This window comes from Callithrix jacchus, chromosome 20 (assembly GCF_049354715.1).
Source record: "Callithrix jacchus isolate 240 chromosome 20, calJac240_pri, whole genome shotgun sequence".
NCBI lineage: Eukaryota > Metazoa > Chordata > Mammalia > Primates > Cebidae > Callithrix > Callithrix jacchus.
The window spans coordinates 15,734,865-15,747,335 of record NC_133521.1 but is presented as its reverse complement, the minus strand read 5'-3'; the positions used below and the strand labels follow the sequence as shown (position 1 = coordinate 15,747,335).

General features: G+C 43.8%; 1 protein-coding gene across 4 annotated transcripts in view; it reads left to right on the top strand.

The window, feature by feature from the left end:
• The window catches only part of KIFC3 (kinesin family member C3), a 106,349-nt gene that overhangs the window by 4,272 nt on the left and 89,606 nt on the right, over positions 1-12,471 (top strand). For 3 of the 4 annotated variants that reach the window (XM_078358321.1, XM_078358302.1, XM_078358312.1), the window contains exon 1: positions 11,776-11,966. The exons of the other annotated variant lie outside the window; for it this stretch is intronic. The gene's annotated coding sequence lies outside the window, so the exon portion shown is untranslated. Of the gene's footprint in view, positions 1-11,775; positions 11,967-12,471 lie in introns of those variants that run through there. 4 annotated transcript variants of the gene reach the window in all.

Sequence of the window (12,471 nt, the reverse complement as noted above, 5' to 3'; positions counted from 1 at the left end):
GCTTGAACTCAGGAGGTGGAGGTTGTGGTGAGCCGAGATTGTGCCATTGTACTCCAGCCTGGGTAACAAGAGCAACACTCCGTCTCAAAAAAAAAAAAAAGGAAGGAAAGAAAGTTATTGCAGCACTATTCGCAATAGCAAAGATTTGGAATGAACCCAAATAACTACCAATGATAGATTGGTTAAAGAAAATGTGGCACATATACATCATGGAATACTATGCAGTCATAAAAAAAGCATGAATTCATGTCCTTTGCAGGGACACAGATGAAGCTGGAAATCATCATTCTCAGCAAACTAACACAGGAACAGAAAACCAAACACCACATGTTTCTCTCATAAGTGGGAGTTGAACAATGAGAACACAGGGAGTTGAACAATGAGAACACAGGGAGGAGAATATTACACACTAGGGTCTGTCGCAGGGTGGGGGGGTTAGAGGAGGGATAGCATTAGGAGAAATCTCTAATGTAGATGACGAGTTGATGGGTGCAGCAAACCACCATGGCACATGTATACCTATGTAACAATCCTGCACTCTCTGCACATGTATCCCAGAACTTAAGGTATAACAAAAAAAGAAAGAAAGGAAGATTTAGGAGGTTGTGGGAGACTTACAAAAGTCAGAAATGGGCTAACAGTCTCAGAAGGCCAAGCTGAAGTCAGGGGACCTAGAACAAGGTTTGGAAGCTTATGGGTTCCAAACTGTGCTAAGGAAGAAGAGACAGTATCTTAGGTATGGCGATTCCTGGCCTTCGTGTTTACTCTTTCCTGAGGATGTTGGCAGAAACCAGAATATATGCTTCTCTAAAGATCCTTGGAAGATACACAGCACACAGGGAGAGTGGGCCTGTGTGGCTCTGCCTTGGAATTAAAGCATTGGTGTATCTTTTGCAGGTGGATTTTGTGATATGTGGTCATTTGTAGGCATTACTAAGAAATAGCAATCTGTCAGATTCATTGGTATAGGGATAATGCTGGGCTCACAAAATTAGTTAGGAAGTGTTCCCTGATGTATTTTCTGAAAGAGAATGTGAAGAACTGGAGTTACATGTTGAATTGTTTGGCAGAATTCACTAGTAAAATCATCTGGACCTAAGTTTTCTTTTCTGGAAGGATTTTAGCTATGAATTCAATTTCTTCTAACAGATAGAGGACTATTTAGTCTGTCTGTTTCTTCTTGGGTGGTTTTGGTAGTTTGCGGCTTTAAGAAATTGGTCTATTTCATCTAAACTGTCACACTTATGTGCACAGAGTTGTTTGTAATGTTTTCTTATTATCCTTTTAACATCTGTGAGGTCTTTATTATATCCACTCTTTCCCTTCTGATATTGGTAGTTTCTGTCTTCTCTTTTTCTTTGTCAGTCAAGCCAGCAGTTTTATCAATCTTTTCAAATAATCAGCTTTTGGTTTTATTGGTTTTTCTCTCTCTCTCTTTTTAAACATTTTCTTTTCTTTCTTTTTGAGAAAGGGTCTCTGCCACCCAGGCTGGAGTGCACTGCAATTTCTACCTCTTGGGCTCAAGTGATCATCACACCTCAACCTCCAAAATATCTGGGACCATAGGGGTGTGCCACCATGCCAGCTAATTTTTGTATTTTTTTGTAGAGCCAGGGTTTCACCATGTTGCATGGGGTGGCCTCAAACTCCTGGGCTCAAGCAATTTGTCCACTTTGGCTTCCCTAAGTGCTGGGATTACAGGCATGAGCCACTATGCCCAGTCATTTTTTTTTTTTAAGAGACAGGGTCTTGCTATGTTGCCCAGGCTGGAGTTCAGTGGCTATTCACAGGTGTGATGCCACTAGTGATCAGCACGGGAGTTTTGACCTGCTCCTTTTCCAACCTGAGCCAGTTCATCCCTCCTTAGGCAACCTGGTGGTCCCCCACTCCTGGAATTTCACCATATTGATGCTGAACTTAGTGCAGACACCTGATTGGCATAATGCACTACAGCGCAGAACTCCTGGACTCAAGCAATCCTCCAGCCTCAGCCTCCCGACTTGGGGAGTACAGGCATATGCCACTGTGCTTGGCTCTTTTCTTTATTTAAATTTTAATTATATAGAGACAGGTCTTGCTATGTTGCCCAGGCTGGTCTCAAACACCTGGGCTCAGGTGATCCTCCCACCTCAACCTCCCAAAGTGCTGGGATTACAGGTGTGAGCTCTTGTACCCAGCCCTATTTCCATTTTCCATTTTATTAATTTCTGCTCTTAATATAATATTTTTTGGGTTTTTTTTTTTTTTTTGATGTCTTGCTTTATCACCCAATCTGGAGTGCAGTGGCATGATCTTGGCTCACTGCAACCTCTGCCTCCCAGGTTCAAGCAATTCTTCTGCCTCAGCCTCCTGAGTAGCTGGTACTATAGGTGTGTGCCAGCATGCACAGCTAATTTTTGTATTTTTAGTAGAGATGTGGTTTTGCCAGATTGGCCAGGCTGGTTTTGAACTCCTGACCTCAAGTGATCCACCAGCCTTGGCCTCCCACAGTGCTGGGATTACAGGCAAGAGCCAAGTTCTGGCCAAGTTCTGCTCTTAATGTTATTATTTTCTTTGCTTCTGCTTGCTTTGAATTTATTTTGTTCTTACGGCAGTTTCTTAGAGTGGAAGCTTAGCTTTTTTTCGTCTCTGCTAAGATAAGCATTGGATGTAATAAATTTTCCTTTAAGTACTTTTTACCTGCATCTCACAAATTTTTATATGTTGTACTTTTGCTTGCATTCAGTTTAAATATTTTCCAATCTATTCAAACTTTCACCTTTTTGGCTGGGTGTGGTGGCTCATAACTGTAATTCCATCACTTTGGGAGGCTGAGGGTGGTGGATCACAGGAGGCCAGGAGTTTGAGACCAGCCTGGCCAACATGGTGAAACCCCATTTCTACTAAAAATACAAAAATTAGCTGGGTGTGGTGGGGCACACCTGTAATCCCAGCTACTCGGGAGGCTGAGGCATGAGAGTCACTTGAACCTGGGAGGTGGAAGTTCTGTGAGCCAAGATCACGCCATTGCACTGCAGCTGGGATTCCAGGTATGAGCTACTGTGCCTGGCCAAAACTTCCATTTTGATTCATGGATTATTTAGAAGTGTGTTGTTCAACTTTCAAGCACTTGGATATTTTCCAGATTTTTTCTATTATTTCCAGTTTAATTCCTTTGTGGTCAGGGAACAACTTTAAATGATTTAATTTCTTTTAAATTTGTTGAGATTTGGTTTATGAACCAGGCCACTTGAAAAGAATGTGTATTCTGTTGTTCTTGGGTAGAGTATTCCAGAAATGTCAATTAGATCCACCCAGTTGGTGGATGGTGTTGCTCACGTTTATAGCTGTGGCAACTTTCTGCCTACTTATTTTATCCCTTACTGAGAGAGGTATGTGGAACAAATCTAGCCTAATTGTGGGTTTGTTCATTTCTTCTTTTAGTTCTGTCAGTTTCTGCTTCATGTATTTTCATGCTCTGTTGTTACGTGCATGTACATTTAGGATTGTTATGTGTGTTGATGAATTGACTCTTCTACCATTATGCAATATCTCTCTTTATCCCTGGTAAATATTTTTGCTCTGAAATTTATTTTGTCTTATATGAATATAGCGACTCCAGCTTTTTGTTTGCATGATACATATTTTTCCATCTTTATACTTTTTCTGTTTTGTTTTGAGACGATGTTTTGCTTTTGTTACCCAGGCTGGAACGTGGTGGCTCAATCTTGGCTCACTGCAACCTCCACCTCCCAGGTTCAAGCAATTCTCCTGCCTCAGCCTCCCAAGTAGCTGGGACTACAGGCACGTGCCACCATGCCCAGCTAATTTTTGTGTTTTTAGTAGAGATGGGGTTTTGCCATGTTGGTCAGGCTGGTCTCAAACTCCTGACCTCAAATGATCTGCTCACCTCAGTCTCCCAAAGTGCTGGGATTATAGGCATGAGCTACTGCACCTGGCCCCATCTTTATACTTTTACATACCTATACCATTATATAAAGTGGGTTTTCTTATAGACATCACATAGTTGGGTCTTCTTAAAAATTTAATGTAACAATTTCTGGCTGGGCATGGAGGCCCAACACTTTGGGAGGGTGAGACAGGTGGATCACTTGAACTCAAGAGTCTGAGATCAGTCTGGGCAATATGGCGAAACCCCATCTATACAAAAAATACAAAAATTAGCTAGGTGTGATGGTGTGCACCTGTGGTTCCAGCTCCTCAGGAGGCTGAGGTGGAGGATTGCTGGAGCCGGGAAAGTCGAGGCTACAGTGAGCCATGATCACACCACTGCACTCCAACCTGGGTGACAGAACGAGACCCAGTCTCAAAAAATACTAATAAAATAAAAATTAAGCCAGGTGCGGTGGCTCACGCCTGTAACAATCCCAACACTTCGGGAGGCTGAGGCAGGCAGATCTCTAGAGGTCAGGAGTTCATGACCAGTCTGAACAATATGGTGAAACCCCATCTCCACTAAAAATACAAAAAAATAGTCAGGCATGGTGGCAGACACTTGTAATTTCAGCTACTGAGGAGGCTGAGATAAGAGAATGACTTGAACCTGGGAAGTGGAGGTTGCAGCGAGCAAGATTGTGCCATTGCATTCCAATCTGGGTGACAGAGCGAGACTTTGTCTCAAAAATAAATAAATGAAATTTAAAAATAAAATTAAAATAAAAAATTCTTTTAATTGGTGTATTTAGACTATTTACACTTAATGTAATTATTAATATGCTTTAATTTAGGTTCACCATCGAATTATTTTGTTCCCTCTAATTTTTGTTTCTGTTTGCCCTTTCTTATCCTCCCTTAGATAATTTAAATACTATTTTATTTTATTTTATTTTGAGACAGCATCTTGCTCTGTTACTCAGGCTGAAGTGCAGTGGCACAATCTCGGCTCATTGTAACCTCTGCCTCCTGGGTTCAAGTGATTCACTTGCCTCAGCCTTCTGGGTAGAGGGGACTACAGGCATGTATCACCATGCCCAACTAATTTTTGTATTTTTAGTAGTTATGGGTTTCACCATGTTGGTCAGGCTGGTCTCGAATTCCTGACCTCAGGTGATCCGCCCACCTCATCCTCCCAAAGTACTGGAATTACAGGCATGAGCCACTGCACTTGGCAGATTATTTGAATACTTTTAGTATGCCATTTTAATGTATCTATTGGGTTTTGATTATATTTCTTATTTTAAAATTGTTTTAACTTTTTTTGCTTGTCTTCAGGATTTTCTAGGTATATATTTCGATATATAGTGTTTCTATACAGAGAAATATACTATAAGATACTAATTTTAGTTCTGTACAAAAATTTCTATTTCTTCTATATGAAAAAGAAATTCTACAAAGAAAGTTTTAAAATTGCTCTAGAAATTACAAGATACATATTTAGCTTTTGACAGTCTACTTAGAATTGCTATTCGACCCCTGTAAGTGGAATATAGAATCTTTTCGCTGTACGGGTTCCTTTAGTCTCTCCTGGTTTGGCTCATTGGGTCTTACAGAACACTTTTTTCTCCTAATGGAAATATGCTTTGAACTAAACCTCTTGAAGTAAAATATTAATTATAGGACTTCTAGTTGAAGATTGAATATTTGGATTCATTTCCATCCCTTCTGAACCCAAATGAAATGACTATAAAGGATTTAAAAAGTAAAAATCGATAAAAATAAAGATAATAGAAGAGGAAAAAACAGCAGACAAAAGATGTTAAGGAATCTGGATTTCGGAACAGCTGACCCAGAGGGCTGAGGAAGCACCACACCCGAAACCCAGAAATGACGCGAAACTCACTGGGAACACTGAGACCTCTGGCCTCCTGCCCTTTCGTAGGTCTCAGAATCATGGCAGCCAGGATTACAACTGATGGTGAGGCAGGAGATCGGGTGATTCACTTCTGGGGAAACGGATCAGCTCTAGAGAAAGGACCTAATAACACTGACAATGAAGGCCCTCCAATGAGTGCTCTAAGTCCCCGCTCCATCACTCTACAGAAAGGTCCTCCGGTCACAAGCCCTGCCCCACATACAGGTCTGATTGACTGTTAGTGTCTCATCTTAAATATGAACAGAAAGCCCAGACAATCTAGGGTGGGAGGGAGGGAGGGGGGGAGAGAGAGAGAGACAGAGAGAGAGAGAGAGGGAGAGAGAGAGAGAGAGAGAGAGAGAGACAGAGAGAGACAGAGAGAGACAGAGAGAGACACACACACACAGAGACAGAGAGATTGAGATTGAGAAAGAACAGGCTGGAGAGATAGAGAGACAGAAAGAGAGAGAGAGGGAGAGAGAGAGAGAGAGAGACAGAGAGAGAGACAGAGAGAGAGACACACACACACAGAGACAGAGAGATTGAGATTGAGAAAGAACAGGCTGGGTGCAGTGGCTAACACCTGTAATCCCAGCACTTTGGGAGGTTGGGGCAGGAGGATCACTTGAGGTCAGGAGTTCGAGACCAGCCTGGACAACATGGAGAAACCATGTCTCTGCTTAAAATACAAACTAATTCAATTTTGTTGTGTGTCTTTTTTTTTTTTTTTGAGACGGAGTTTTGCTCTTGTTGCCCAGGCTGGAGTGCAATGGCACCATCTCCGCTCACCGCCATCTCTGCCTCCCAGGTTCCAGCAGTTCTCCTGCCTCAGCCCCTGGAGTAGCTGGAATTACAAACATGCATCATCACATCCGGCTAATTTTGTATTTTTATTAAATATAGGGTTTCTCCATGTTGGTCAGGTTGGTCTTGAACTCCTGACCTCAGGTGATCCACCCACCTCAGCCTCCCAAAGTGCTGGGGTTAGAGGGGTGAGCCACCGCAAGGATGCAGACCTCTCAGGCACATCCAGGTACTTTCAATGTGTTTTACTAAGAGATTTCCACCATTAAGGAAAAGTATTAGTGAAGGAAAAAATGTTTATCTTTCTCTTTAATAAAGTTTCCCCCTTGAAAAAATTTCCTCATTACAAATAAAAGTGAAGACCAGAAAACCTTTGAATCTTAAAATCTTGCTGAGAAGAATGTTAAATATTTTCTGTATTATTATTATTGCTTTATATTATTTTGTGTGTGGGGTCTCACTCTGTCTCCCAGGCTGGAGTCCAGTGGCTCAATCATGGCTCACTACGGCCTCAAATTCTTGGGCTTAAGCAGTCCTCCTGCCTCAGCCTCCTGAGTAGCTGGGACTACAGGTGTGTGCCACCATGCCTGGCTAATTTTTCAATTTTTTTGTAGAGACAGGGACTCACTATGTTGCCCAAGCTGGTAGTCTGGAACTCCTGAACTCAAGCAATTCTCCCACCTCAGCCTCTCAAAGTGTTAGGATTATAGGCACGAGCCACCACGCCTGGCTTTTATTATTATTATTTTAGAGAAAGGGTCTTGCTCTGCCACCGAGGCTGGAGTGTAATGGTACAATTATAGCTCACTGAAGTCTCAAACTCCTGGCCTCAAGTGATTCCCCTCAGCCTTCCAAAGTGCTAGGATTATAGGTGCAACCCACCGCATCTGGCCCATTAACTTTGTTTTTTTTTTTTGAAATGGAGTTTCACTCTTGTTGCCCAGGCTGGAATGCAGTAGCTCGATCTCAGCCCACTGCAACATCCATGTCCTGGGTTCAAGTGATTCTCCTGTCTCAGCCTCCCAAGTAGCTGAGATTACAGGCATGCACCACCAAGCCCAGGTAATTTTCTATTTTTAGTAGAGATGGGGTTTCACTAAATTGGCCAGGCTGCTCTCAAACTCCTAACCTCAGGTGATTCTCCCACCTTGGCCTCCCAGAGTGCTGGGATTACAGTGTGAGCCACCACTCCCGGCCCCATTAAGTATTTTCTAAACAACTCTACCTATATCTTCTATAGGCGGTGAGTTTATGTTCTCCCTCCCTTCATAAGACAAAGGACACCAACTCTGTAGTTTAAAAGACTACATTGACTTTCAGATTCTTAGAGAAGTGCCACTGTGAACCTGCAGAGCACTTAATAAGGGCTTTAAAATAATTAAATCAGTAATAACAAAGTAAAGGCCGTCACAGATGCACACACAGCAGTTCGTTTCAATCGATCTGGTGTGTGTTAAGTTTGAATTGTCATTATCTACAAGGTAATTTATCTCCATTAAACTGGTCTGTAGAGGATACATTGAGAAATGAAATCTGGGTTTCATTGCTTCGTTTATTTACAACATACCCTTTCTACTGAGATCACCAATTATCAAGAAACTGTTACAGGAGTTGCCTTAAATTGGTTAACTGGGTTTCTGTCTCCAAAAAGGCTTAAATTTAGACAAGTAGAGCCACAGACATAAACCTCTAAAGCTTATTACTAACTCCTCTGCTAATCCCTGTACTGCCTGATCACTCAGCTACTATTGTTCTCTGCTTATGGAAAAGCACATAAAAAGTGTGGTGCTTGTAATGACATCTCCGGGAAAGAACAGCTTTAGGATTCAAGTGGAACAGGGAAGAGAGAAGAAATGAAATCATCATAGAATGTTCTCATAAAGCTGAATTTTATGTCAATATTTTCCACCTTGAAAACAAAGTTTAAGGTCACAGTTTTCAGGGAATATCTTTGTTTTTATTTATTTATTTACAGAAAACCTCTAGTTTTTTTGTTATGGCTGCCTGAAGGTGTCACACACGTTGAGTCCTAAGACACGCTAAATCTTTTTCTTAAAAACCCCATGTTAAAAAAAAGCCCTATGTAGCCATTCTTAGAGCATCTTTTTAGCAAGAGAGACATTTTAGTAGTCTGCACACAGAATTGGAGATCAGATTCATATGGGTATATTTTAATTTTAACTTTTTGAGACAGGTCTCATTCTGTCAATCAGGCTGGAGTAGCAGTGGCTCAGTCACAGCTCACTATAGCCTCAAACTCATAGGTTCACAAGATCCTCTGGACTCAGCCTTCCCAGTAGCCAGGGCTACAGGCATGCACCACTATGCCCAGCTGATTTTTAGAATTTTTTGTAGAGATAGGATCTCACTATATTGTGCAGGCTGGTCTGCATCTCCTGGCCTCAAGCAATCCTCCTGCCTCGGCCTCCCAGAGTGCTGGGATGAGTCACCATACCTAGCATCCATACTGGCATCTTGATGCCAGTCCTGAATTTTGGCATTTTCTGTGCGGTCCTTCTTAAGTCGGCTAAACCACTCTGTTGCCTCCAGCTTTTTTTTTTTTTTTTTGAGATGGAGTCCTGCTCTGTTGCCAGACGAGAGTGCAGTGGTGTGATCTTGGCTCACTGCAACCTCCGCCTCCCTGGTTCAAGCAATCCCCTGTCTCAGCCTCCTGAGTAGCTGGGATTACAGGTGCATGCCACCATGCCCAGCTAATTTTTTGTATTTTAGTAGAAACGCGATTTCACCATGTTGGCCAGGATGGTCTTGAGCTCCTGACCTCGTGAACCGCCTGCCTCAGCCTCCCAAAGTGCTGGGATTACAAGCATGAGCCACCACGCTGGGCCATTGCTTCCAGCTTCATACTAAAGGGAACAATGACGAAATAACAACATAATAACAATAAGAGCCGGGACACCTCTTACTTCTCATGGGCATGATCAAAACGAATGAATGTTCATCTTTGTTCACAAACCGAGCTTATAGCTTTAATGGACTCTCCAAAATGCATGGCAATTTCAAGGCATTAAATAGAAAATAACAATAATAAAACTTTGATTTCTTTACAAAGATGATCCAACAATAATTTCTCAGAGTATTCAAAAATTGTTTTTGCAAAGAACTCTTCTGGCATCCAGGCCAACCATGGTGGTTCATGCCTGTAATCCCAGTACTTTGGGAGGCCGAGGCAGGTGGATCACTTGAGGTCAGGAGTTCAAGACCCACCTGGCCAACATGGCAAAACCCCATCTATACCACAAATACAAAAATTAGCCAGATGTGGTGGTCTGCACCTGTGGTTCCAGCTACTTGGGAGGCTGAGGCATGAGACTCTCTTGAATCCAGGAGGCAGAGGTTGCAACAAGCTGAGATCAAGCCACTGCGTTCCAACCTGGGGACAGAGTGACACTCTGTCTCAAAAAACAAACAAACACTGTTCTGGCATCTGGACTTAATCTAAAAATATATTATTGAACAATAAGGTCAGAGGAAAAGAAAAGTCTCAGTGTTCTCTTACGCATTCATATCATCTGCAAATTTCTTTCAGGACTTGCCTCTCCTGCTTATAACAGAAAATTGGGCAGCCGTGTGTGTGTGTGTGTGTGAATTCTACAAATCAACAGAATCAATTTGTGGAATCTCTGATCTTTTTCTATCCATAGAACACTCCTAACACCAAATGTGTGGGTCCCCCCCACACCAATCAATTCTCTGTGACACCAGCTGTATGTCCTACAATTTTTTAAATGATTTTTTATGGACATAGGATTTTTACCAGGTTGCTCAGGCTGGTCTCAAACTCCTGGGCTCAAGCAATCCTTCCACTTCAGCCTCCCGAAGTGCTGGGATTATAGGTGTGAGCCACCTCATCGAACCTAAATATATTTCCCCTCCCTCCCTCCCTCCTTCCCCCCTTCCTTCTTTCATTCCTTCCTCCTTCCTCCCTCTTTTCCTGCCTTTCTTCCCTTCCTCATTCTTCCCTCCCCTTTTTCTTCCTTCCTTCTTTCCTTCCTCCTTCTTCCCTCCTTTCCTTCTTTCTTTCTTTCCTTCCCTGCCTTCCTCCCTCTCTTCCTTCCTTCCCTTCCTCATTCCTCCCTCCCTCCTTTTTTCCTTCCTTCTTTCCTTCCTCCTTCTTCCCTTCTTCCCTCCTTTCCTTCTTTCTTTCCTTCCTTCCCTGCCTTCCTCCCTCTCTTCCTTCTTTCCCTTCCTCATTCCTCCCTCCTTTCTTTTTTCTTCATTCTTTCCTTCTTCCTTCCTCCCTTCCTTCCTTCCCTTCCTTATTCCTTCCTCCCTCCTTTTTTCCTTCCTTCCTTCTTTCCTGCCTCCTTTCCTTCCATCCCTCCCTCCCTTCCCTCTTTCCTTCCTTCTTTTCTTCCTTCCCACTTTCTCCTTCCTTTCCCTTCCCTCTCCTTCCCTCCCCTTCCCTCTCCTTCCCTCCCCTCCCTTCTCTCCCCTCCCTCCCCTCCCCTCCTCTCCTTTCCCTTCCTTTCCTTTCCTTTTCTTTCCTTCCTTCTTCCCTCCCTCCCTTCCTTCCTTCCTTGATAGAGTCTTGCCCGGTCACCTCAGGCTGGAATGCAGTGGTGTAATTTGGCTCACTGCAACCTCCACCTTCTGAGTTCAAGAGATTTTCATGCCTCAGCCTCCGGAGTAGCTGAGATTACAGGTGTGCACCACCACACCTGGCTAATTTTTGTATTTTTAGTAGAGATGGGATTTTGCCATGTTGGCCAGGCTGGTCTCCAAACGCTAGCCTCAAGTGATCTGCCCACCTTGGCCTCCCAAAGCGCTAGGATTACAGGCATGAGCCACTGCATCCGGCCTAAATATATTTCTCATACCACAGAATCACAAAGGAAAACAAACTTCTTTTTATAAGTCATTTCTTTGTTTAGCTCACAAAACAGTTATTTATCCCAGGTCACAGTAAAGCTCATGAAATTCATATAAGTAGAAGGTTTCTCAAAACCCACCCTGGAGTGTTTGTTTGGGAAAGAAATTATACCTGTCAGAAGGAAACGAAAGTGGATGGGTGGCACAGCCTGGAACCAGCTGCAGGGGTGACACTTCTAATCTGCTTTTCTCATTCTCGTTAACCACCAGATGGAGTGGGGGAGAAAGGAGGGAGGACGGGCTGTCTGTGACCAGATTCCTTAAAGGGTTTGACGTGAGAATTTGTATCTGTTCAGGCTAATCAGCACGGTCACTCTCCGCCCAGGTGGCAGGTTTCTCAGCAGAGGTCGCCTTCCAGCGTCTGCAGAGAGCCCACTTCTGTTAGGGTCACCCTCCACCCGCCTTCTTCAGCAATCAGGATTTTTGTTTAGAAAGCCTGCAGAGCCCTGCGTCCAGGTTGGAGGCAGCCGGGAGCCCACAGGTAGGGAAAGGATGCGTAGCTCATGGCTCTGTCTGCTTCTCCCGGCCTTATTTGAGGAATGGAACCAGGAGCCCCACAGTGCTGTCTGGGTAGCAGAGGACCCAGCAGTGCGGTCCTCTACTGCCCAGCTCCACCCAGGGACAGGGGTGGAGTTCTCCCTCCACCTGGCCACCACCGGCCCCTGGAGGTCTAGCCCCTTCCTGCTCTGGTGGGGAGGGAGTTGGCACAGGCTTACAAGGGTCCTGGCATGGCAGGGAAGGGTCTCCAGGCCCCTTGCCCCATCTCCTTTTCCCCCATCTCCTCTCCTGTGGGGCAGGAAAATCAAATGCATTTCCTCTGTTCTCTTTCTCCTCTGTTTTCACGAAAACCCCACAGCTCTCAGGGCACCCGCTTCCTTTCACAAATATTACAGAACCCCTGTAAGTGTCAGACTCTACCAGCTGCCCAGGAGGCACTGGCAAACAATATGGAAAAAAGATCTCCACCTCTCAGAGGCGAGTCTCCC